At 42.3% G+C, this 22,519-nt stretch overlaps 1 protein-coding gene and 1 long non-coding RNA gene across 2 annotated transcripts in view; one reads left to right on the top strand and one right to left on the bottom strand.

The window, feature by feature from the left end:
- The window catches only part of LOC135028796 (pinopsin-like), a 504,551-nt gene extending 494,281 nt beyond the window's left edge, over nt 1–10,270 (bottom strand). Inside the window, exon 1 of the mRNA XM_063953804.1 lies at nt 9,867–10,270. The gene's annotated coding sequence lies outside the window, so the exon portion shown is untranslated. The remainder of the gene's footprint in view (nt 1–9,866) is intronic.
- On the top strand, nt 8,659–13,575 carry LOC135028812 (uncharacterized). The gene is made up of 3 exons (XR_010225045.1): nt 8,659–8,699; nt 9,392–9,445; nt 12,733–13,575. It is a non-coding gene; the product is annotated as an uncharacterized LOC135028812 (long non-coding RNA).
- The last annotated feature ends 8,944 nt before the right edge of the window (nt 13,576–22,519 follow it).

The following is a 22,519-nucleotide window of genomic DNA, read 5'->3' as shown; positions in this document are numbered from 1 at the left end:
CTTTAAACACATAATCAAACAGCAGATGCAATTAAAGTAGCATACTGAGTATGTATCTTAAGATATGCAAAGCTTTGCATACACATGTAATTGTGTCTTATTTATTATTTGGTTACACATTTTATGTTGGTGAGGGTTATTTTTTTTTTTTTTACATACAATGCATCCTGTTCTACAGCCATCCTTAGTGTGTGTACATTTATTCATTTAAATTTGGGTTCAGCTTTGAATTTCAGAATATTTAGGGTACATATTTTTTCTCAATAATTTTAATCATTTTGGTGACATAAATATATTTCCACAGTTTGCTAGTTACTTCTTTTTGCTAGAGAATATACTAGGACTGGCTAGATGAGGCAAGAGACAGCGGAGATAAAAACGATGGCCCTCGTTCCGAGTTGTTCGCTCGCTAGCTGCTTTTAGCATCATTACACACGCTAGGCCGCCGCCCTCTGGAAGTGTATCTTAGTTTAGCAGAATAGCGAACGAAAGATTAGCAGAACTGCTACTAAATAATTCCTTGCAGTTTCTGAGTAGCTCCAGACCTACTCCTAGATTGCGATCAGCTCAGTCTGTTTAGTTCCTGGTTTGACGTCACAAACACACCCTGCGTTCGGCCAGCCACTCCCCCGTTTCTCCAGACACTCCCGCGGTTTTCCCTGACACGCCTGCGTTTTTTAGCACACTCCCGGAAAACGCTCAGTTACCACCCAGAAACGCCCCTTTCCTGTCAATCACTCACCGATCAGCAGTGCGACTGAAAAGCGCAGCAAAATCCACAGCAAAACTGCTATGTTTTTAGTTAAATAACTAAGCGCATGCGCCCTGCGTGCCTTGCGCATGCGCAATTAGCAACAAATCGCAGCATAGCGAAAATTGGCAACGAGCCAACAACTCGGAATGACCCCCAATAAGATCCTGCAGAGGTGAAATTCTATCTCGCTATTGCTGACTCTGCTCCCTTATCCACAATGATAGCCTACAGTCAGGAGCACATTTAAAAGTCCACTGATGCATGGGCGGATTGGTATGGAAAACCAGCCCGGGAAATTTATGACGTTCTAATGGAGGCAGGGTCTGTTGTGGGGGTGGAGTCTGTTGAGGGGGCAGGATTCATCCTCATAGGGTCTGATTATGAGCTGGACGCAGTTGCTGCCTTCCTTGCGTCTTTTGCTGCTGTTGCAACTGTGACTATATGCTAATGACTTTACATTGCAGTTCCCTAGTGTCCATCCATGCATCTAAATATGCAAACATTGAGATGCCTACTTTCACTGTCTAGAGATGATCCAATCAATCTCTGTGCATCTTTAGAAGCCACTATCTGTCGCACCATTGAAACTTTCACCAGCCCTATGCTAGAGCTATTCAACATCTCTTTATGCAACCACTATCAGCAACTCGCCCACACTACTGTAACCCCCCTTTCTCTGGCTGGGTCCACAGGATTATCCACAGGATAACATTGGGATATTGTCGAGCGACAGCGAAAATGGCACCAACACGGTCACGAGCTTTCTGGCCTCCCAGGATGCATTGGGGCCTCCACTATATAGTCCCACCCACTGACTCAGTCAGATCAGTTTTTTGCTTGGTGCGGCAGGAAGCCGCATGGTCACAGGGCTGCTGTGAATAAAGCAGCCTAAAGCTTTTATTATTTTATTTTTTATAGACTTACTATATTGTTTTTTTGAGCGACTTCTCTTAACAGCGTCTTAAACGCATATTAGAAAGAGTCGCTCCAACTACTCCCCACCGGGTCGCAACAACGCTTACCTTCGGGTATCAGTGCTTTCTCGACGGGCGTCTGTGTCGGATGTTCTAGCAGGTCCAGCAGACGTAACCAGGCTGTGGCCGGAGCATGGGGAGACGGTGATTCTATGGACTTCCTCTTACTAGAGGGGTCAGGACACAGCTACACTGATTTGGTGGAGACTACAAACAGTGTGTTGATGCGCCGAACATCTCGAGTGTGACAGCGCTACGCTCCGGGGATAATAGGCGCCAGGACTAGGTAGAGGCCACGATCCTGGGAGTTTAAGTCAACGGGGGGATTCAGACGCTCTCCTGGCCGTCCCTCCTCCGAGTTAATGGCCAGTTCCCGCGTGTCTCTCGTTTCATGAACTGAATGACCTCACTTCCGGCTCAGACGTTACCACGAGGGTACTCGGTCGCAGCTTAGACGCTGCGGTTGTGTACACTGGAGATAAAACCCGCCAGACCGAGTCGCAGGCCTTAGCGTCTGCATACACGTGGAAGTCGCTCAGCGTCCATGTCCGTTGGTGAGCGTCCGTGACCGTTATCAGTTACCAAAAGCGGCAGTGTACACCAGTAGCGTCTGAATCCACTCAGCGTCTTACGAGCGTATTTGCTTGGATATGGAAGTGTGGTGAGTCTCCCTGTATCCCGTTCTCCGGAGGAAGGGTATTCAGTACTAAAAATTCCTTCTACTTTTTAGTATGCATTGTTAATTTTTAGTACCTATTGCATATGAGACCTGTATATTACTGTGTTTTCTGCATGTTATGTTGAAAAAAAGATCCAGTTAAAACAGAAGTACAATTTTCCTACTTATGTATAAGTTGTTATGGAGGTTGTATTCTCATATGACAATGTCTAATACTTTAACATGTGACTGACTGCTAGTATGTGTGCTGACTTTTCTGTGTAATGTCAGTCCTGTTCTGACCCTCAAATCAGGTGCACTGTGGTCAGATTGATCTCACCTCTATATACTGACATATAGGGTGGTTTTCAGTCACAAAATTGTGTAGTCAATAACAGATTATTACCATGTCTGTGAGCGGCAAAAGTGATGAGGAGAATTTATCAAGCACTCCTATAGCCCTAACATGCTTATCTTGTAAGTCAGGGGTAATTGATATGAATCAATTGGTCACTTATGAGGGTTTGTGTGCAAACTGTTTTGCTTTTCAGTGAAGTAAAAGACAGGAGTTGGTTCAACCACCAACAGAGCCACCATGGAATATGTTCGCAAAGAGTCTATCTTCTATAGCGGACAAGTTAACTACAGTAGCACCACCTCAGGGGTTAGGTTACACTATGAACCCATACATGCAGCTCCCTTCCTACGGCTTGGTTCCAGTAGCCTCTACAAGCAACCAAGAGACAGTTAAGACTAAGACAGATACGTCTATGTGTCAGACTACACAAGATGATACATCGGAGGATGAGACAATAGATTCGACTCCGTATGATGATCAGTCGCAGAGTTTTAGTTCAGATGATGTAGCTGAACTTATTAATGCTGTGAAAGCTGTTCTCTCGTTGGAAGAGCCAGCCAAGACAGTGTTAAAATCTAAAGCACCTGTATTTAAACGAACAAAATCAGTGAAAGCTGAATTCCCAGCGTCAGATGAGCTGACAGAAATGATGGATGAGTCTTGGGCAGCGCCCAGTAAAAAGTATAAGATTCCTAAGAGATGGGATTCTTATTATACATTTCCAGCTGTGGATTGTTCGAAAAGAGAAGTTCCTCCAAAAGTAGATGCACATGTTCTGCGACTCGTGCATAAATCTGCTTTACCACTGTCATCTACCTCACTAAATGATGTCACAGACAGAAGGGTAGATAGCCTTTTGAAAAATATTTTTTCTCTAGTAGGAGCAGTGGTAAGACCTGCTATGGCTTTGGCCTGGGTAGCAAAGGCAATGGGCGAATGGATAGAGGAACTAGAGAATAGCAACCCTTCTCCTACTAGGGAGCAAGAGGATCATTTTTGCCGTTTAAGACAATCTTCCCAGTATGTGGAAGAAGCAGCAATTGATGTAGGTACAGTTGCTTCTAAAGCTTCAGCCTTGACAGTAGTCGCTCGTCGAGCAATTTGGCTACGTACCTGGAAGGCAGATGCGGAATCCAAGAAAGAATTGGAAGCATTGCCTTTTGTGGGTAATATATTATTTGGAAAACCTTTATCGGATATCCTAGAATCAGAGGCTGAATCGAAAAAGGTCAGATTTCCGGCTACCTATAACCCTAAGTCCAAGGGTTTAAAATTTTGCTCATTTTGCTGGCAAAGCAAAGCAAAAGCTAAAGAGGAGCCTAAGCAACCCCAGTTTAAATCCAGGGGTAGGAAGCAGTGGGCTAGCAAAAAGAATAGATAATGAAAATTTCCTGGCGCCAACCAAATACCTACACAGTTGCCGCAGCTTTCAATTAGGGAATACTCAGCCCATAAATCAGAATAAAAAATAAATAAATAGTAGAAAGCGCTGGTAACTATGTAAAAAAGGCTTTATTTTTATTTGATATATTCTATTATTCTTTTCTAAAATAGGATTTATATCTCATACATATATAAAATCTTAACATACAATATGCAATATTCATAAGCCATATATTCCAATTTTTATTCCATTCATCCTGGTTCAGAAATGCATTAATTTAGCAGATTTAATTATACTAGCATTTTCAGCTGAGACTGGATAAATGACATTAACTTGTTACAATTTGGTCTTTACTAACACTTCACAGCTAAAACAGACACTGTTTAACCACTTTAAAAAGGTAAAATGTGTCCTCAATATGTTTGTCAGAGAGACTGTCCACAGCTGTGTGGTTAAAACACCTTATCATGAAGCGTTGTTTGGCCACTGTGAGCTCTAATCCATTGCCGGCAATTAATTAAAGCTTATATTCAGATCAGTCCTTTTTATACAGACAAAGTTCTTAGTAGTCACTTAGATTAAAGCTTGCAGTGTAATATACTGCGCACCAATGTGGTTATTTAAAACATGGCCATGTTTAGTGGTTTAAAAATCGGATATTACCATCTGTGTCCTGGGAACCCTGGTCCGTACATTCCCGGCCCTGGTAGCGAAATTCCTTTTAACGGGTCCTTATCCGGAGGTCTGAAGTGGGTTCCACAGCCAAGAAGATAGAAGTGTGTAATATCCCTTAGTATCCTCCGATTGTAATAAAACGCGTTTCTCCGCCTGTTTCCAATAATCAGCAGCTTCCTCAGTCAGTGTCAGTGTTAAATCCAGGGGTAGGAAGCAGTGGGCTAGCAAAAAGCCAGCTTCCAAACCTGAACAGAAACCCTCAGCCTGAAGAGACGGGCCTCCGCCTGGAGGATTCCAGAGTTGGGGGCCGACTCCTTCTTGTTGCACACATATGGCAACAGTCAACAGCAGATGCCTGGGTGCAGAAGGTAGTATCTCAGGGGTATGGGTTCCCGTTCAGGAGGCAGCCTCCTCAAAGATTTTTTTGCACCAGCCCGTCTCGTATAGAGTCGAAGGCCAATGCCCTGCAAGAAGCAGTCCAAAAATTACTGCAGTCAGGTGTGATTGTCCCAGTACCTCCATCACAAAGGGGACAGGGGTTTTACTCCAATCTATTTCTAATCCAGAAGCCAAATGGGTCATATCGACCAATTCTAAATCTGAAAATGCTGAACAGATACATATGGATCCCGAAGTTCCACATGGAGACGTTACGCTCCATAATGTTGGCTATGGAACCGGGAGATTACATAGTATCTCTGGATGTACGGGATGCTTACCTGCATGTGCCTATAGCACTGTCGCATCAGTGTTACCTAAGGTTTGCCATCCTCCAGGAACATTTCCAGTTCCAAGCTCTGCCTTTCGGGCTAGCTACAGCACCCAGGGTTTTTACCAAGATCATGGTGGTTATGGCAGCTTGTCTGCGCAAGCAGGGGATAAGAATATTCCCATACCTCGATGACCTGTTAATCTTAGCACAGTCACAAGATTTACTGTTGAGCCATCTTCAACAGACGATAGTTTGTTTACAGAGACACGGGTGGCTCATAAATTGGGAAAAGTCGTCCCTGAATCCGTCACAGCGGATGGTTCATTTGGGGACCATATTGGATTCAGACCTACAGAAAGTTCTCTTACCAGAGAAAAAGATAGTCAAGGTGCAGGTCATGGCTCAGGAAGCGTTGCAAGCCCAGACAATGTCAGTCCATGCAGCAATGCGACTGTTGGGTCTGATGGTATCAACCTTCGACATGGTGGAATATGCGCAATTCCACTCCAGACCGTTGCAGCACCTTATTCTGACCAAATGGAACGGAAATCATCAGACGATAAAGAAGCAGATGATAAAGATTCCAGTAAACATAAAAAGGTCTCTAGCGTGGTGGCTACAGACAGACCATTTAAACAAGGGGAGACCCTTTTGGATAAAAGAGTGGCAAGTCCTGACAACAGATGCCAGCCTGCAGGGCTGGGGGGCGGTACTCTGAAGCCTATGGTTCCAGAGAAAGTGGACCGCAAGGGAAAGTCGCCTGCCGATAAATCTGTTGGAGATAAGGGCCGTTTACTTGGCTCTAGTTCAGGCAAAGGACAATCTACAAGGAAGACCAGTCCAGATCCGCTCAGACAATGCGACGGCAGTAGCATACCTCAATCATCAAGGAGGAACTCACAGCAAGAGTCTGATGGAGGAAATAACTCCCATTCTAAAATGGGCAGAACTCCATCTCCCGGCATTGTCAGCAGTATTTGTCCCGGGTGTACTAAATTGGGAAGCGGATTTTCTCAGTCGGCACACAATTCAGGAAACCGAATGGGCACTACACCCAGAAGTGTTTCAGACACTGGTGAACAGGTGGGGTCTACAGGAGATAGACCTTATGGCGTCTCGTCTAAACAACAAAGTTCCGAGGTACGGATCGAGAACAAGGGACCCAGGAGCGGTCCTGGTAGACGCACTGTCAGTAGAATGGAGGTTTCAGCTGGCATATCTGTTCCCTCTGATATCTCTGTTACCCAGAGTTGTGAGAAAGATAAAACAGGCAAAAGGAGCAATTATTCTAATTGCTCCAGCTTGGCCAAGAAGGCATTGGTACACAAATCTGTTGAAAATGTCCATGGAAGCACCAATACTGCTCCCTCAACGGCCAGATCTGCTAATGCAGGGTCCTTGTTGTCACAGTCATCTGGATCACCTATCTTTGACGGTGTGGCTGTTGAAACCTCTATCCTAGAGGCTAAAGGATTTTCGAAACAAGTAATCCAAACAATGCTTAGAGCAAGAAAGCCTTCTTCGGCCCGTGTGTATCATAGAATATGGCAAGCCTATATTCACTGGTGTACTGGAAAAAATGTCAATCCGAGATCTTTTAAAGTAGCTAGGATTTTGGATTTCCTTCAGGCAGGATTGGATAAAGGGTTGAAAGCTGCCTCCTTGAGGGTTCAAGTCTCAGCGTTAACTGTATGGTTTCAGTAGAAGATTGCTGATTTACAGGATGTACGTACGTTTTTTCAAGAAGTAGTACATATTCAACCTCCATTTGTTCCTCCTGCAGCTCCCTCGGATTTGAATTTAGTTCTTAAATTTCTCCAGGGTCCTTTGTTTGAACCACTTGAGAGAGCAGATCTTAAGTGGTTAACGGTTAAAGTTCTTTTTTTACTGGCAATGGCGTCAGCCAGAAGAGTGTCAGATTTGGGAGCATTATCATGTAAGTCTCCTTTCCTAAGTTTTTTTCCAGACAGAGCAGTTCTCAGAACGAGATCTAGCTATCTTCCAAAGGTGGTATCAAAGTTTCACCTGAATGAAGAGATTGTAGTCCCAGCCTTTCAGGTATCGGGACTATCTGCGGGAGAAGCGTCGCTGGACGTGGTCCGAGCTTTAAGGATTTACATAGATCGTACTAGTGCCATCAGAAAAACAGATTCTCTCTTCATCCTCTACAGATTCCATAGAAGAGGATGGCCTGCTAGTAAACAGACGCTGGCGAGATGGCTCCGAATGGTAATATCAGAAGCTTATTCTCATGCAGATCTCCCTATCCCGGCTAATGTCTCTGCACACTCTACACGTAAGGTAGGTCCTTCTTGGGCAGCACAACAGGGTGCTTCAGCAGAACAGATATGTAGGGCAGCCACATGGTCTTCCATAAACACATTCATTAGACATTATGCCTTGGATACTTTTGCCTCTCATGACGCAGACTTCGGGCGAAAGGTCCTCCTGTGCAATCAGGAGCGTCCCCACCACTAAAATGGCTTTGGGAATCCTAATGTTATCCTGTGGATAATCCTGTGGACCCAGCCAGAGAAATATACGTTATGGTAAGAACTTACCGTTGATAACGTGATTACTCTTATGTCCACAGGTATCCACAGGGATCCCACCCTGACTCATCTGATTTGAGGATCTAGACAATCACTAAAACCTCTTCCTTCTTGTATGGAAGGGTGTGCATGTGTGTTCTTATCGCCTGTACAGGTCTCTGCATGATGTTCCTGCCTAAAAACGCTGTGGAAAGAACTGATCTGACTGAGTCAGTGAGCGGGACTATATAGTGGAAGCCCCAATGCATCCTGGGAGGCCAGAAAGCTTGTGACCGTGTTGGTGCCATTTTCGCTGTCGCTCGACAATATCCCAATGTTATCCTGTGGATACCTGTGGACATAAGAGAAATCACGTTATCAACGGTAAGTTCTTACCATAACGTATATTTCTCTGTGATAGATACCTAGTGATGGGGAAATTACAGTTATAGGTAACGTGCCTCCACCCAAGCTGAATATTACTTCTTGGCTTGCTTGGGAAAGCCTGTAAGGTTTGCAAACTGCATATAAATATGTACAGCCTGTAATGTTTGCTAACTGCATATAAAGATGTACAGTGTTAGCCTTATGATTTATATACCTGCTCTTCTTTCAGACTCCTTGGATCGATTTCCGGACAAACCAAATGAATGGTAAGTATAACAGATTTTATGTATCAAGGTCATATAACTATCATGTACAATATAAATATCACATATATATATATATATATATATATATCCCCTCGCTAACCCCTGGATAATATACCTATACATAAAGATGCATGCAATACAAAAAAAACCTCTGTAACCACATCAGTTTCAAAAATGAGAGTGACCCGAGTACTCTTTACCTTTGTGGTGCACTATTGGGGTCCATAGGTATTTACTGTCAACTGTAATGCAATGTAATGACCATCCACCTTAGATAAACGTAGTGATATCCCCTTTCAGGAGAATTCCTATGAGAATTGTATAGTCGTGTCTGCCTCTCTGTGTAATCTTGTCACGTATTGTAGACCTTTCCTGTTGTAACTGGGGTTTAGGCAAATCTCTCACACTCCCTTTGTGGATCTGTGTTGGGAATCCAATACTGCATCGCTTTTAGTTCCTTCTAAACTGATCGCTAGACACTCCTTTAGTAGACCAGTAGATATCCAGCAACTCCAGTAATGGCTGACAGTCAGAAAACTATTAGTCCCGTTAATGCTGTATAACTGGCTACCAACGCTGAGCATTTGCTATAAATCAATATAAGGCTTATGCAATCTGCACCCCCAGGTGCCTCTTCCTGTGTATGCAGTGTCTTTAATCGTGCTGAATGAACTTATTCTCTCTCTCCACAGCTTACAGCTCTTACTGCTCCTCTTGGACTTATAAGTTCACGACAAGTTAGTACAGTAAGTATAAATGCCTCTAACCCTAGTCCGCTACAATCCTACTTGTCCTTTCATACGCACATATATAAATATATTACTTTCCGCAGCTTCAGTACATATACGGCAGGTAGAATAAATGAAGGCATGAAACAGTTGCACACCAAGAGCATATAAGGGGTTACACTACATGCAGTGAAGAAGCATCCCTGCCGGTATACAATGTTGCAGCTTGCTTGAATAATCACTCACTCCCCCTGCTGCTGTTTTAGGGTTAGAATAAAGTATCTCCCTTTAGTCTGCAGAGTATAACATGCCTGGTGTGGGGTATGCGAGTATTAGGGATTGTAGCAGGGCAGACAGCACGGGATACTACCCCAACTGATAAGCTGTAAGCCACAAGCAACTGCGGGTGTGTGATGTGGGGTCAGATGAATTCACTTACACCTCCTGTGAAATCTTCCTAGCCTTAGGATACTCCCCCGACTCCTCCTGCGCCTTTCCTACTGGCTGAGCGGTTCGGTTCTGCCCCCGGCACACCTCACATAAAGCTCTGCCTCAGCTGCGTAGGAATCAGTACAACTCCACAGAGCCTCTCTAACTGCTGCTGTCACGGATCCAGAGGCTCCTCACTCCTAATACCTGGGAGCAGGGGCAAGTCTATATGCAGCGCTACAGCACCTGTCACTTTCCTCCGCTGCGCTCCGCCTCTCCCGCTCCTGTCTTATGCCAGCTATGTCCCCGAGTCTCTGTCACCGCTGCAGGGTTTTCTGCCAGCTCTCTACCTCAGCGGCTTTGGGAACCAAGGTCTGCACTCTGACCAGGGAACCAAGGTCTGCACTCTGACCAGGGAACCGGTAACAACTGTCACTCCCTGCCGGTGGGGCGCGCTTTTTATAGACTCTCCTCCAGTGGCATGCGGTAACAACTGTCACTTCCTTGCTTCACCTGCTGCACACGGCACCCTGTGTACTGACAGGCTTTACACTGGAAGTTCTTTTTAATGCTAACTGAATGCCAGACTGTCAGTCCTAGAGGGAGGTCTTTTCTCCCACTGAGACTGTCAGAACTGGATTGCCATTTGCAGTAAGAGTTTCCATTGAAAAACCATTTCTGCCTCTATTACGCCAGCAATTCCTAGGTTCTATGACGCATGCAGTCCCTAAAAGCTGATATATATTTTTTTTTGCACAAGTGTGTTTTTGTTAGATTTTTCGCAAAATAGATAAGAGTTCCGACTGCTTTTCAACTGCTGGCACAAACATGAGGTATAGTCCAAGCAGCCTCCCTGATTGAAAAAGGTAGGAGATGGCACTAGAGTGCCATATATGTACTTCCTGCAAAACCCCTGATAATTAATTAGCCTCACAAAACATTTTTTAAAGAAACATGAGAACAGAACTTTACACTCTTACACAATCATCATATGATTTTGTTTAATAATTTTTTTTTAAAATAGCGCCAGAATATTCTGTTGTGCTTTACAAATGAGAACAAAAATGTTATAAAATAGGATGGGTAATAACAGACCAGCAAAGAGGTAAGAGGGCCCTGCTCAATCTATGATGTCCACACCCATCACCTACAATACATGCTGATAATAAATAAATATATTGCACAAATCTCAATATCACAGAAATGACACATAAGTGAACACAATACATACAAATAACAAGCTTTTCATTAAATGGAAACAACATAACGGAATGTAGTGGGTTTGTTAACAATCATAATGTTGACAAGCACTACTTGAACCCTGAAATGCAGGCACCAGGAGATCGACAAGTGTGAAATGCTACTTAAAGCAGTAAGACTATGGACATGATGATTAATCATCATATTTACATTACAATTGTTCTGCCAATGCACATGAAACACTATACTGTAAGTAGCTGTGGGTCTCCCAGTGTCTGCTTTCCAGGGACCACATAGTGCTTGTCAACAAGACTTTTGTATCCCAATATAACACCTAATCACAGACTGTTCTGCACGACATACTATACTGGTTCTTTGGTATTCACAATATCAGTACAAACTGGAAACTTAATTAAAAGGGGAAGTCCGACACTGTGCATATAGAGCCCTACTCCTATTGTTCAACAAGACTATCTTTGCTTTCTGGTCTACACAATGGCGTCACTATGTTTGGTGTCAACAGGTGAAAATTGGGGGCCCAAAATGGGGCTGTGACCTCATGGGGCCATCACTCTGGGGGTGTGACCATCACTCCCAGAGATGCAGTGCTTCGGCACTTCCTGCACTTGTTGTCACCCCTCAGATGGTGACACCTGGTGCGGTCACACCCCTCTAGTGACACCACTGGGTATATGACAACTTAGCTGGACCATATAGATGAAGCACAGTGCCCATGTACCACAAGGAGTAAAAGACACAATCCCCATCCTGAGCATATACATAGGCATAATAAAATCTGCATAGTCTCATCTGCATCTGGCAAAATGATAACTATAACAACGTAAACATCCCACCACATTTCTACAGGATAAGGTCCATATCATTTTACATAGTTCCCTCAAATAAACCTCTTGTAATTCACGTTCATATAACTATATAGGTTTGAAATACATCTCCAAATGTAGCCACATTATGGTAGAACTGTACTGTAGGTACATCATTAACATAAAGTAAGTAGTCACCGCAAGGTAAGTTCTGCTCCCAGTCATGGACTAGAAAAGTATCAGCTTTTAAACCCTCACTTTGTGAGAGGTAAGGTACAATTTGACAAATAAACAGCAGTACTCCCTCATCCGTTACAACTACATCTAAATACCTCTAAGAAGTGTCTACATTGACATATACAGTCATGTACATGCGTCATTGTTATAACAGGACAGAATCCCATTGCCAAAACAGTTGTTAATGATCTACAAAATGATCTCAATAGCCCATTAGTCCCCAACAGAGCCTCATAAAACACAGTTGCACTCACATCACTTCTAACTATATTAAAATAAGTATTTTTTGCTCGGGTTATCAGTGTAAGTATAGGACTACAGTAATGTTCTATAGAACAATCTTAATATGTCAAATGACAAGAAAATGGAAAAAACAAAATGTAATAATTAACAGAAGTATGGTTGTATTATTGGAGTGTAAATAATAGCAGAAAAGAACAAACACCATAATTTATTCATTTACTTACCTATATAAAATAGAGTGTGTCTTATAAATATCTAGTCCAGCACTCTGAGAGAAAGATTAGGCAGGCAGCAAGAGGAACGCAGCCAACATGTTAAATTCCAGCGTAAGGAGGATAGTAAAGTAATACCCTTTCTGCGTTTTATTAACAGCTGAAAGCAATGATCTGAATGAACATGGGAATCTGAAGGCTGAAGTATTTAAGCATCATCCATCTGTACTTATTCTGCTGAAGTGATCATGCTGAACGAGAAGAATCAAGCAGCCATCAGTTACTGCACATGGTTATATTATACAACGCAGTACTAACTCTGTACACTTCTAAGTGAACGTGTGTGAAAGCTAGACTTCCCTCTGCTATATATCAAGGCAGAACTGGAAGCATCATCTGTTCTCTCTCAAATCTGATTGGAGGATTGCATTATTCCATTGTAATACACAGATCTGTTTTTGTAGTTATTATTCAGCTTTAGCAAAGGAGAATATTGTGTGCACTACGTCTACAGGGAGAGGCTCAATCTAAATCTTTGGGAGAGTTAGTGCTGATGGTTATCTATATTTGATTTGCTTTGTTGTAATTGTCTAACACTTTTTATTATCATTTATTTTCCATAAAAAATGATCACAGTAATAAAAATTGACAGCCTTAGAAAAGGTTTCAATAGAAGCTTTTCGTCTAAGCGCCATATAAAAGAATAATTATGGATAAGTAAACCTGTCAAAAAATAAATTAAAAAAATGGAAGGGATAAGAGCACTTAAAAAGATTGAAAACCACAAATGTATTTTATTTGTAACAAACTCATTGAATATTAGGCATCAATACAAATGCTACAACTTCTCTTTACTGCACAAACATCTTCCCATAACATGTGCGAAATGAACATTCCAGAGGGGTGCTACCTTATCTTGGTTGCGGATCCTGCACAATTAATCTTAGATGTTTGCAGACACCCTAGCACTTGGTCACATTACTGTACATTGAGTCTCCTTATCCCCGTCACCATTCTTTTATATGCTGCTGAATATTAGGCATCAATAAAAATGCTACAACTTCTCTTTACTGCACAAACATCTTCCCATAACATGTACGAAATAAACATTCCAGAAGGGTGCTACCTTATCTTGGTTGGGAAATTAGATAGTATCCTATTTGTAGTTGTCAATGTCTGTGCCCTCAACTCAGCACAACCCTGCTTTTTCTGATCCCTTAGTATGCTTTTGTCCCAGCATAGACAGGTAGGGTAGTTGTGGCAGGAGACTTTAATATTGCCTTTGACTCATACCTAAATGCGTCCAACACCCCCCACCACCACCACAGTCAACCACCACCCTCAGTCATCATCCGGCCTTATGCATGCTAATTCGGAAACTCTACTGCAATTTCTTACCTACCCCTTCCCTGACTCATGGCTCGTGAATGAACATACTTCTAAAGACTTCACTTCAACTCTGCCGTTCATGATGTCCATACAAGGTAAGATATGGTCTTCCTGGTTGTGGATCCTGCACAATTAATCTTAGATGTTTGCAGACACCCTAGCACTTGGTCACATTACTGTACATTGAGTCTCCTTATCCCCGTCACCATTCTTTTATATGCTGCTTAGATGAAAAGCTATTGAACCCTTCTCTAAGGCTACAATTAGACTCTGATATTAGGAACTATTCTTCCCTTAACAGTAGTAATACCATCTCCCCTCAACTACTGTGGGATGCCCATACAGCAGCCATTCGAGGAGCTTTGATTAAGATTGATACCTCCACAAGAAGGGTCAAGTCTAAATAATTCCTCAAACTAATGTCCCTTGTATCTCATTGGACAAGCTCAATAAAACCACAGGTTCAGCGGAGGATTATTGTAAATTGGTGGCTGGCAGAGGGAAATTGCATTTTTTTTACTCACTGTTCTACGAAAAGGGAGGCAAACCCCATCAGCTCTTGGCATCCAGGTTACACTCTAAACTCTCATAAACAAACATTCTGTCAATTAAATCTCACTACGGTGGACCTATTCGAGATCCCAAGTACATAACTAATGAATTTCAGAGGTTTGAAACTCAGTTGTATAAACTCTCGTCTTCAACAAATGACCCTCCTCCTTCTGAAGACTCCTTACTGAACTTTTTGTCTAGCTTCCACCTCCCTAAATTGTTTTCCTCGATCCTAGAATCCAAGTGTGCTAAGGTTGAGGTTCAGGAGGTATCTGATGTGTTCAATAGCCAATTTACACCTCCAGTGGCTGACATCATCCATAGCCGCTGCTGTAACTTCCACTTCTACCCCCGAAGCTGACTGCATAAGGGATACCAGTCACACCACCAGTCTGAATAGGGTAAGGTAGGGATAGTTTTACCTCAGCCCTAATGGGTTGATTCCTTCTGGAACTATTACAACAGTGTATCCTGCATCGCCCCTCCTCAACAAAAATGTCTTTAAAACAGCTGTAAACATTTTTGAAGCTTTTTTTACATTGTTGATTTTATTTTATTCTAATTTTCATTTTCATTTTTATTCCTTTATTCCCATGTTCCCTCCTGCTTTTTCCCTCACACTGCACATACACTAGCGCTGAGCCTCAGCAATGTTTGCTGTATTTTAACTCTTTCTTTATCTTGTTGAGGTGTTCAATGGTGTGATGTCTGGGGTTTCTTCTCCAGAGAGGCCCTTGAGGCACATGTTATTGTTATCCCTAAAGAAGGGAAGGACCCCTCCAACTGCACCCACTACAGGCCTATCTCACTATTGAATACGTAACAATCACTTTGGCTTTATACCCAGGAGGCACGCTTGTGACAACACTAGGTGGGTTATTTCCCTTAGATACTCTATCAACAGCTCTCGTATCCCGGCCCTGGTGCTCTAGCTGGAAGCCAAGAAACATCCGACCACATCAGTTGGCCTTTCCTGATGCAGCAAACAGCCTTCAGACTTGGCGGTGACTTTCTTCATGGTGTCCAGGCCCTTTATTCTACCCTTCAGCCAGGCTCTCTGTAAAAATGTCCTCCTCTCACATCCTTTTTCAATAACTAATGGTACTAGACAGGGGTGCCCTTTGTCGCCCCTGATTTTTGCTTTGATTATTAAACCTCTTGCTGCTCAGATTCACTTAGACTTTGATATTAGGGCAGTGTAACTGGACAAGGATGAATACAAGGTGTCATGTTCACTGATAACGTTCTCCTAACTTTAACTTCTCTCTATGCGTCTCTTCCCAAATTATTCTAAACCCTGGTTGAATATGGTTCCCTCTCGGGCTATAAGATAACCCTTTCTAAGACAAAGTCACTTGCCCTCAATATATTGTACCTTATCATTTCTTGGTTGGGTATGATAGTGACAATTAAGATGAACCTCATGCCCCGACTGCTCTACCTCTTTCAGACCCTCCATGTGGTGGTCCCAAGATTGAAAGGAGACTTCACTACCAGGAATCCATAGGTTGCAGCTCTCTAACTGCCTCCTAGATAACTATAAGGAAGTGCAGCCATGGCACACAATTAGTGGAAAAAGGGACAGTCAGATAGGCCAAAGTCAGGGTCACAAGTACAGAATCAGAGCAGTAGCACAAGACAAAGGTCAGGGTCACTAGCAGAGGTGCAATATGGAATGGCAAGCTGTGGTTTGGGCCACAAGTAGAGATTCACAACAATAGCCAGGGTCACTTCACAGAGATTCAGAATACAATACAGGTAGTAATGTTGAACCATAGAAGACCTGATATTCCGGCACCAGTACCATGCACAGGTAAAAGTACCAGGTACTTTGCTGTAGGATGGTCCTCTTTTGGACTACTTTCCTGCTGTACCTCGCTCCAGCAGAGAAGCAAGGGACACAGAATTGATGCAAAAAATAGCACAGTTTGTTTCCTAAATCAGTAAGTAATCAAAGTTATATCCTACTACACTTGTAATATAGTATTATCAGTAATCGGTTTGTATAGAATTATAGTAAGTATACTTTAGTTTAGCAAGGTTAAATAAATGTTCTGAAATATGCGCACTATGAAATTTAACATTATCTATAACAAAGTAATACACTTAAACATTAGATTCTGCACCAACATCTCACTCTATGCTGAATTACAAGCCCTCTTAAACCTCTACATTGATACAGCTAACACTACACTGTATCAATTAAATTACAATGAAACCAGTGATGTCCCACAGCATATCACTGGTTTCATTGTACCGTAGGTGAGGCAGGTGAGGCAGAGCCTTTCCTGTCATACTAGCGTATACAGGGGCTAGTTCAGGTTGGATCACAAACCGCGATCCAACCAAAATTTTTACGATGGCCCTGCGGGCGCATGCACAGCTCCCATCAATCAGGCAGAGGTTGTCGCTGGGCGGGGGGTGGCAATGCTCTGTTTCCCGGGAGGAGACGGAGTGTTGCGGGGGTGGCACGAACGGTGGGTGGTGCGGCGTGAACAGGGGAGTGTCGTGGGTGTGATTGCGGCAACTGTGTGACACGCAGCCACCACGATGGGTAAGATGGCTCCAGGTCTCCTGCAGGCGCCAGAAGGAGGCATCAAGATTTTTCACAATGAAGCAGAAATCGGGAGGTACTCGGAATTTCTGCTTCATCAAGGGGGGGAGGCAGCGGTCAGCATGCTGGGCGGCCTTGTCCAGCAATGGTCGGCCCCCAGCATGTGATCCAAAGGATAGCAAATTCTGCTGATTAGGAGAATTTGCTATCCTTACTGATTTAGCCCCACTGTACGTTGGAGTTTCGACAATATAAAGTATATCAAAAATGCAAAGAATATAATTGAAATATCTTCTTTGTATTATTCTAACCATTTTTATAGTCAAAACTCTGGAGTAAAATGTCCATAACAGGTGAGGCAGTGCCTATCTAGTCCGCACATCTCTGATCAAAACTCAGCAAATTCCCAACAGTATATACTGCTACACCTGTGTATAATGCCCACATGAACCCTTTGGCTCATATATTGTGTGTAAATCTGGCTCTAGTATTAGCCAGTGCCTTCTGAACCATTTACCTCACTGCCCGTCCCTGAATGAAACTCTACACAAATAGAAAATTAGCAAGAAATACTCTTCCTATAAAACATTAGTGTACACATTGCAGCCAGATGGTGCACAGTTATTGTTGGCTAGCATAATAGTAATAATACAGCTTAATGTCCAGCACAGTAACAAGAACAATTACAGAGCTGTATGAAATAAAGGTGCATGGTAGATTCTTTCTCACCAAACTGTTTGTCACAGGGACAGATTCCCCTCAGATTGCAAGCTCAGCAGGAAATTCAGGGAGTCCCCAAACTTCTGAAGCTCATCCCCTCCCTGCTACTTGCTCGTCCGCTTCTGTCTCTCTCAGATTGCGATATCTTTCATGATCTCTCAACCTGAAACCACTGTTTACTCTCTGCTCCTGTCCTCAAGATGTCATACATTGTGGAGCAGCTTTTACATTCGCCTCTGCTCTTTTACAAGAGGCACCATCCTTCCTAACAGTCCATATGCTCCACTTGTTTTAATTGCTATTTCAGGCAACTGCCGCCTCAGGATAAGGGAGCTTCTCCTCAGCCTGCTGACAATTACAGCCACTCATCTGTGCTCTGTATGGCTGTCAGTGCTTTGTACCCCAGAGGATTGTGGGGGCTGTAGTCTCCTGTAGGAGGGCAGCTCCCAGACAAAAGTAATACCTTGCAATTGTGATGTATCACATACAGAGTTTATATAGGCAGGACAATCAAACTTGGTGCCAAGCGATGTCTTTGATCAGTGGAACAAATTGCATATCTGCCCCTACAGGGTGTAGGTCCTGTGTGCTGGTGGAGCCACACAGGACCACAGCAGAAGCAAACCACTGGATGCCCAACACAGCCTGAAGCTGCTACAGCTGTCAGCAGTGGAAGAGATCCAATGAACATGCCACACAGACTGCCCACAGGATGCCAGTATGGCAAGAACAGAGGTCCCATTAACACAAACAGTAAGTTATTGCTCAGCACCAGGACAGTAAAACACAAGCTGTACTACTGTATCTCAAAACGGAATTAAAAGTATTAATTCCAATTTGCAGTCAGGCACCTCGCTAATGGATCTCCCTCTAGAATCTGTCCCTCTTTCCTTCAAATTACCATGGAATTGGTAGGAATGGTTTTTGATGTTGCTCCAGCCACCAGAGGTTACTTTTTATCACGAAAACTTAAGTCTTCATCTTGCCTCTGAGCAAGATGGGCAGTAAATCTTGGATTCTATCCTTTTTGGGCCTACAAAAATGCACTTTCTTTTCAGCGTGTAACCTGCTCTTTTTCCTTCAGACAATGACTACCCAATGTGTACCTACCCAGGATACATCTGATTGCCCTGTTGTTGATCAACTCACCATACATTTAACTGCCTGCTCCTTGTTTCTTAATACAGTCTAGTGCTAAAAATTATGTTGAGATTATTATGGAATTCCAACCTCATTATTATTATTATTTTTTATTTTACATATGTCAGCCCTGTATGCTTTCTTTACTCTGTTTATTCAAGCACAGTATGGTGAGGCAAAGGCTTTCCCTCAATAAGCTGTGAGATATATATAGGGTCAAGTGGTTCAAACTTTTCCTGACCTCCCATGAACAAAGGGGAAAAATCTAACTAGTCACAGCCAAAAGAAAGCCTGTTATCTAATAAGATTAATGACAGCATCTTCTAAATCAGATTAGTTTTAAAGTAAAAAATGCATTGTAATCTGGCTCTGTTACCACATATCTCAACATACATACCCTTAAGAAAAGTATTTACTCTCATCTATACATAGCAATGTTTGTTGAGAAATAGACTTCTAGCTATTGTGTAAGAACTATGAAGACGAAAAATAAATTACGGAATTTTTGTCTTTGTGTATTTGTTCTGGCATCACATCGAGTTTTCACTGTTGTTTAGCTTAGTGGCCTGAAAAGAAACTGAGGTATGTATGATCTCCATGTGACATCAGAGAGAGTAGCACTGACAGTTGGTGTTTTAATCATGCTTCTGCGGAACTTGACTCTGCCCAATTTATGCAACATAACCCGAATTAAAGTACCTGCTCTGAAAAAGAATCTAATTGAGGAAAAGATTCTAATGGGATGTGATGAGTTGAGCCCGTGTTTATATACCACGTATGCAGATGTGTCCTTTTACATGCTTGCTGAGATGCCACAACATAGCGTGCTCCTGCTATCTAAAAGGCTTGAATGGGAGTTGGCGTGCACATGCGCCCACCTCTGGTTCACTTGTACAGGACCTGGTAGCAATGCAAATGATCGCAGCATGCAGAGCTGTGTTCACATCATGGTCCAGCTATAGCACACTGCTATAAGCAGCAATGCTGTAGTGGGACACATCTGTACCCCTTATTCCAAACAATTTTCCTCTTCAATTGAAGCACCTGCTATTTCCTTTAACTACTTACCTGATTACATTTTTTTCCAAAAAACACTCAGAAATTGTCGGGTTGTTTTATGATTGAATTAGGTTAGGAATAAGTAATTAAAGTATATCCAATACAATTTTATTTAGAAAAAAAAATATTAAAAATAAAATGGTAAAACATTGATGTTTTGAACATTGTGACCATAGATGGTCGGAACATCGTGACCATCACAACATCAGTTTCCTGGCATGTTATCCTCTATACAGCCTTCGAGCCTCCTCAGGGTAGGTGAGGGCTGCTTTTTTTAAATTTTCCCACTGGCTGCTAATGTCTGCAGCTGCTAGGTGGATATTGCTGCCGAACTGACCGGCAGCATGGCAAGTACTGCGGGGGAGAGTGTGTGGAGGGAAATGACCAGGAAGCAGAAGCATTGGAGGTCCCTCTGAGAGTGTCAAATGCAGGAAGCTTCTCATCCTTCAGCCACTGAGTGAGTTTTTTGACAGGTTGCATCAGATGCAACCATGTCAGGGAAAGCACAACCTGGTTTGGTTGCATCTGATGCCACCATGCCGGGAAAGTGGTTAAGTGTCTGCTTTGCTATGACAAGCAACAAGTCACAGGGGCAAACACTCAGGGCTACAGGCATAGATATCAGGACCAGCTGCTTCTCCCATGGGCAGGTTTATGAGGCTTGCTCACGTGTTAGTAGCCCTAAACATATTTTTGTGTTAACCTGTGAAGGAAAAAGTACAAATATTTTTTACAAAGAAATTTTGTTATCAATGTGTACAATATAAAATATACATCACATTATTAGATAGCACTACTGTCTTTGTAAATTGAGTGCCACTGAGCATTTATCCACGCGAGCGAAGCCGCAGGCAAACACTAGTTATATTATATAGCTAAAGGTAGTATAAAATGTTGCAATTTAAACTACATCATTATTATTTTAAATAACTTGCCCACATTATGATAAAAAAAATACATTTGACAAAATAGTAGTATTCCCGGGCTGCACAGTCCAAATTTAAAAATTTCCAGCTACATGTTTTATAATAGCAGATAGATATTATCTAAAAAACTGTTATTAAAAATCAGAACTAAAAAAGGCAAATAATTATTGCTGCACTATGATAGTGTAAGATATTTATGTTTGTTCACAATTATATCCCAATAAATGATATTTCTTACTGCCAATATTTGTTATTTATCATTATTTCATGCCACCTCATTTACACCGATAAGCGGCTATAATATCAACTTTTAACCTACTCTTTTGCCACTGATTGCAGCACTGAAAGATTACATGGCCAGGTATTGTCATAGCAGTGTTCCAGCCCATGCCCAATCATATGGTACTGCATAAGCACAAACACATTAAGAGGAGATATGCCAATGTGAGAGTGTTGCCTGTGACACCTTACTGATTACCTCAGTGTGTGTGGTAAATCAATGTGGTAACTGCCACCAGCAGAAGTACCTTTTAGTTCAAGCCCAGGGTGAGCTCCTGCTCTCATCCCAAACACAATTATTAGTATGTAAAAATTAGGTAACATGAGCCTCTCTGGGTTTCGGTGTGAAAGCACAGAATCCAGAACTAAGATTAAGATTTAATCCAAGTCAAAACTTCAAAGTTTATAGTTACAGAAAAATAAAGGTTACAAGTATATAATAATTTAAATAGTCACACAATAAATTGCAATTTCAAGAAAAAAATATGGAGAAAAACAACGTCCTTGTCACCTATAGTGCAGAACGCTGGTTGAGTGAGGTCTCTCTGCATACACTGGGACCATTATAGGATCCAGTTTCTCACTGGAACTACCTCATGATAATAACAAATTTTCAGAGTAAGTTTCCTATTTTTAAAGCTACTTCCTGCAGCTTCTCCCCACCTATTTGGGATTCCTTTATCCCTCCCAAAAACAGATTGGAGTGAGTCTCAGCTTACAATGTTGGTTTCTCAGCCATTCTAGCAGGGCTGATACTTTCATCTTTTATGGCTTACTTTAAAGTGCTGGGCATGATTTTTAAATCAGCCTTGGCTAGATTTTAGAACATGCTGCAAGAAGGCCAGCTCACATCTTTCCAGCCGTAGTGTCTCTGAGGGTTTCTCCCAAGGGCACTTAATGAATTTCCAAGCAAACTCTTGTCCCTTACAACAAAGGAGACCTGACACATCTTGGCTGTACTGTAAACAAGCCGTATCCCAGCAAAGTAATTAAGTCTCATCCAGTTGTCAGCCTAAAACATTTTACACAATACAATATACTGTACATGAATATATTACTACATCTTGTAATATTAATAATACAATTTTTAATCATGCCCAATCCGATGTAAAAAATTGGGCAGGCACTACAAGATCCCTTTTCACTATTTGTGAAGAGGGATTACTGTTCACTCTTCAACTGGGAAGAACTGTTAATTCAATTTAAAGATGGCCTTCAGAGACTATCTCCGAGAAGCTAGGCTTTTTGGATCTCTGGGAATAGCTGCTATCAGTGGTAACTGGGTTTAACACAGGAAGAATTTACAATATCTGCAATATCTTCTTTAA

The sequence above is a fragment of the Pseudophryne corroboree genome, chromosome 2 (assembly GCF_028390025.1).
Source record: "Pseudophryne corroboree isolate aPseCor3 chromosome 2, aPseCor3.hap2, whole genome shotgun sequence".
Lineage (NCBI taxonomy): Eukaryota > Metazoa > Chordata > Amphibia > Anura > Myobatrachidae > Pseudophryne > Pseudophryne corroboree.
This window is presented reverse-complemented; position numbering and strand designations above follow the sequence as displayed.